A 5371-nucleotide genomic window follows, 5' to 3' on the forward strand; every position below is an offset into this window, starting at 1 on the left:
GGGAAAAAGAGGTTCAAAGTTCCTGTCAGAACTGTCCAAATTCGAAAGCAGTTCTGACAACCGATCTTGTTTTGGTCATAACTGAAGCTACGGAACTCGGATTTGGACGTACTTTATACCATTTCGAAACTAAGACCAAGATCTACATTTCTTATGAAGGGATCAACACCCAGTTCGTACGTTATCAAGATGGACAAAGCATGGTCAGAAGCAAAATTCAAAAACGTAACACAATCCAGTGTTCAAAGCAGGAGTGAGTGTTTCGGCTATAACTCGGGCTACACTGATGCGTTTGACCTGAAATTTTGCAGACACCTTAAGGACTTAAGAAGCTACAACTTTTATGTTTTGGGTAATCCCTGAATCCGTACTTAACATCAATAAAAATGGAGCCAAAGTTCAGATGCTGAACTGCCCTGGTTTCCAGTTTTGCCGGTTTTACGCGCCGCAACCGTACAATCCGTTTCTATGAGTAACATGCAAGTTTGCTGGCCAAATACGCACCAAATACACACCCTTAAACCAGCTCCTAACTCCCTTCTCAGAATCCAAAATTACACCATACAATTCTACCAAACTAACCATTCATGTTATCTACACCTTCTAATCCAACTTCATATGCACCCATTCACTTAAACTAACCATTAGTGTATCACACCCTAACCAAGCAAATACTTCTTACTTTAGCCTAGGGTTTCTTAACCCAAATCAGTTTCTACCACCCACTCACCAAACAAATGAAATAAATCATCAAACACAACCATTACAAGTTCAATAACACAAGATTAAGGCTAACCAACATGTTTAGCATGAAACCCTAATTAGGGTTCATATGGCCGAACCTCAAGGCCTCATCTTTCACTAAATTAATCCATAAAATCAAGTGATAAACATAAGATACACCATAATCAATCACAACTAACAACCATTATCATCATTTCCACTATCTCATGCATCACAAACCATACTTAGCTTTGCATAGGAACTTTCTTACCTCAAGATGAAGGTTGTATGATGACTAATGAACTCAACTCAACTCCAAGATGGATTCTTTATGCTTCAAGATGAAGATGTATAGCAGAAATTTGGTTGAACTTTGCAAAATTTCCCTTGGTTTTTCTTCTTCTCTCTCATGGCTTTCTCTCTCTCTCACTCTCTTGGTTTGTTTTGTTTTGTCCAACTAATGACTTAGTTATGGCCCTTGAGACTAATATGTGGTGCAAGACCACTTAGGAGAGATATTTATTAAGCTAACCAATCCCACAAGAGTGCTTTATTTGCTTTTTAGCCCTTGCACTTCAACTTAGCCTTTATTCCACTCTTGCCCTTAAACCTTTACTTTCCTATCAAATTACTCCATAAGTTGTAAACTTAATCTAGTCCCAACTAGTTAATCTTACTTAGTTCCTCTACTAATCACCCCACTAACTTAATCATCTATACTTAAACATGTATTAACATACACAAATGCAATTAAACAACAATCATGGTGTCATGGGAAATATTAAGGGTTTTTAAACCCAACTTAGGGTTCTAAGAAATTATAACACTAGAGGTTTTACTCATTTAGGGTTTCTAACCTTCTTAAACTTATTTAACCTATATAAAATAGATCAAATCCTATACTTACCTATACTAACACACATACTAGCATAACTAACTTTAATTCCAACTTGAACTTGTGATTACTACAAAACTAGGGTTTCAATCCTAACCCAAATTAGGGTTTCCACCTTAGCCTTAAAACCCAAATTACTGCACAAATAATGAATATCACCTAAGATGAAACTTTAGAATTGTCTGGGGCCTCACAACCTCCCCCACTTGGATCAATTTCGTCCTCGAAATTAATTCCTTTGTTTAAAGCGTACCTTCAATGATACGTTCCTCGATCAACACGTTTCGAGACACGTAGCACGTTTGCCCAAGGATCTAGCGAGGATGTCCAACGCTTGGAATTGCGGGATCTAGAACCAAACGGACGACACGATTTGATTCAAGACGGTAGACGACACTCCGATGAAGGTGAATACTCCAGGGGAATAGGTCGGTAGAACAATCTAGGACAGGACGCAAGACTGCTCAAAACCCTTGCCAAAGCAAGTAAAGGGGTCGAATCTCTCTCTCAAGAAGAATCGAAAATATGCAAAACTTTATTGATAAAACGTCCACCTAAAACCTTACAAAGCAAGCCTTTATATAGGCAAAACTAATGAAACCCTAATATCGCAAGGCTAGATGGTCGGCCACTAAGACAAGGTGGGCCGACCCATGGACTCAATAAAAAGGGCCTAGTGGTTCGGCCATCCTTAGACAAAGGTGGGCCGAATCCATGGCTAACAAAAGGACTAATCTAAACTTAAGACTCCTAACACTAAGGCCTAAGGCCCTATTCGGCCAACTCACTTGGAGGCCCACTTGACTCTTCATGGCTTGGATCATGATGTAGATAACTTGACTCTTCATGGGCTTGGATCATGGTGTAGATAACTTGATTGTCTCCTTCCAAGCCTTCAATATCTCTATGAAAGCCTTGAGTCAGGGCCGCCATCCATCTCGCTATCCGTGCACACATCATTCAATGCCCGCCGAAGGGTCAGTCACCTCTTGTTGACCCATCGCATATACTCTTACTGGCCCTTTGGGTCGATTTCCCCCTGCGTTCGACGGTTTGGTTGTGGTCCCTTCTGTTGGTGATTTAAGTCCTTCCTTCTGCATCTTAGGGCACTGGGCAATCAGATGTTCGGTGCTACCACATTTAAAGCATTTTCGTACTGAACTATTCTTCCAACAATTTTCATCGGTATGATTGCCCCCGCAGAAACCACAAGTTGGCTTAATGCCCGCACTTAACCCTCTACGCTGGGTACCTCTCTGGGATTCTTGTCCTACCTGACCTCTCCCAAAATTAATCAGGGTCCTTGCTGGTCGTGGACCATCTGTTCCCTTACTCGTCTTAGAAGGTGACTCGTTATTCGAGTTTTGTCCTGTCGCAACGTTGTAGCTAGGTTGTTTTCTCTTTCGGTCATGGAAAGCCTTTACTTGTCCCCTAGCTGTCTCAATTCTTTGGGCCTTTTCTAGTGTCTGACTAAATGTGTCTAGTTGAGCAGCCGCTAGGGCCTCTTGAATCTCCACATTTAAACCTTGGACGAAGCGGCGGATTCATTTTTGCTCCGTTAGCACCAGCTCTGGGGCAAAGCGAGAGAGTTTCGTAAACTGAGTTTCATACTCCACCACACTAAATGCCCCTTGACGCAGGCGGATAAAATCATCCTCACGCTTCTCTTGCACAATGGGCGGCAGATATTTTTCGTTAAATTCCCGTGTAAAGTTGACCCAGGTCCAGGGGGTCTGTTCGCGCTCCCACTTGGCTTTAATCACATTCCACCAAGCTCGAGCAGCCCCCTCAAATTGAAAAATAGCAAAAGATATATGTCGTTCCTCCGAATACCCAAGTGCGGCAAATATATCCATCATACGGTCTAGCCAACCCTTCGCTAGGTCAGGGTTGGGTCCATCTACAAACTTTGGGGGTACAAACTTTTGGAACCGTTCTAAAGCACGGTCCTCTCCCTCATGATTACCCGGATTATGTCCAGGATTCCCGGTACCACTCCCTTAGCCCTGTTGATTTACCATTCGTTCGAGCAGATCGGCCATTCGCTGGATGGCTGTAGCTACCTGATCCGGCTCGTTTTCATTTCCTCCTTCCGAGCCTCGTCTTTGCCCTCTATCTCTACCTCGACCACCGGAGTCCATTTGGGTGCAAAAGTCTATAAGTCGAAGCATAACGTGTACTTATTATCCAAGCTATGAACAAATAAAGAACACATAGCATATGCACAAAAGAATTGCAAAAGATACGTTCAAAAGGTTATACTCAAATATATACATATATTTACAGAGTCACACCAAAAGATATACAAATTACCCGACCTCCAGTCGGTACAAAACCCAGTATACACATGAAATTAGCCATGCCAGTTCTAACAAAAGTAATCCGCCAGATAGTCAAAAGAAGTACAAAAGCGACCCTAAACGCCTCCCCTAAGGCCCCCGATTCCCAACGGAACCTAAAGTGTCCACCTCGTCCATTATTTCTGGACCGGTGGTCGTGGTGGTGCCTCAGCGGCCACATCAAATAGAACCTCACAATCCATCATAATACTCCGGGCCCTCTCCCTAATCACCCCACTAACTTAATCATCTATACTTAAACATGTATTAACATACACAAATTCAATTAAACAACAATCATGGTGTCATGGGAAATATTAAGGGTTTTTAAACCCAACTTAGGGTTCTAAGAAATTATAACACTAGAGGTTTTACTCATTTAGGGTTTCTAACCTTCTTAAACTTATTTAACCTATATAAAATAGATCAAATCCTATACTTACCTATACTAACACACACACTAGCATAACTAACTTTAATTCCAACTTGAACTTGTGATTACTACAAAACTAGGGTTTCAATCCTAACATAAATTAGGGTTTCCACCTTAGCCTTAAAACCCAAATTACTGCACAAATAATGAATATCACCTAAGATGAAACTTAAGAATTGTCTGGGGCCTCACAACCTCCCCCACTTGGATCAATTTCGTCCTCGAAATTAATTCCTTTGTTTAAAGCGTACCTTCAATGCCCGTCGAAGGGTCAGTTGTGACAGCCCCACCTCACCCTAAGGCGAACCAAAGGGTTCAACGGACCGCCTGCCCAACTCTCGCCAGGACTACGGAGTCGAATCACACAAATCTGATATTACGCGAGATAGGACCCAAAAGAAATGAACGATTGAAGACCGCCAAGCTTAAACATGGAGAAAACGCTTTCATATATACATGTCGCTAGGTTTACAATTCAAATGGAACCAGTGAAACGAAATACATTTAGGGTTTGCTCATTCTCGAGGAGCTATACAAAAGAACAAAAGATTTCCTAACTAGCTCAACTCGCTTCTCAAAATCATGATTTCCAAAAGAGGTTCCTGTAAGGAAAACAAAGATAACGAGGAGGGGGTGAGCTTACGCCCAATGAGGTACCAAACATGTAGCAGAAAAATCAGGTATTTCACGTTATACAAACCAGATACACATGCTCGCTATAAAGTAAGACAGGTAAACACAAGAACTCAAATAGGTAGGATACAGGTGGCTCTCAGGAGCCAGCGTTCCAGCGCAGTACTTGATCCAAGCCGGTTGACTCTCTGTCAACGTATATAGAACCAACACGTCCGTAAATCCCACTTTACACCAAATTCCGTCCACCAAACACCCCTTTACCGGGCCCGCTCACCTCAACAGAAACAGAAATGGTAATACTCGAGTATACCGGAATCAAGGGTCTCAATACCCAAAGATCCCAAA

This window comes from Coffea eugenioides, unplaced genomic scaffold (genome assembly GCF_003713205.1).
Source record: "Coffea eugenioides isolate CCC68of unplaced genomic scaffold, Ceug_1.0 ScVebR1_82;HRSCAF=417, whole genome shotgun sequence".
Classification (NCBI taxonomy): domain Eukaryota; kingdom Viridiplantae; phylum Streptophyta; class Magnoliopsida; order Gentianales; family Rubiaceae; genus Coffea; species Coffea eugenioides.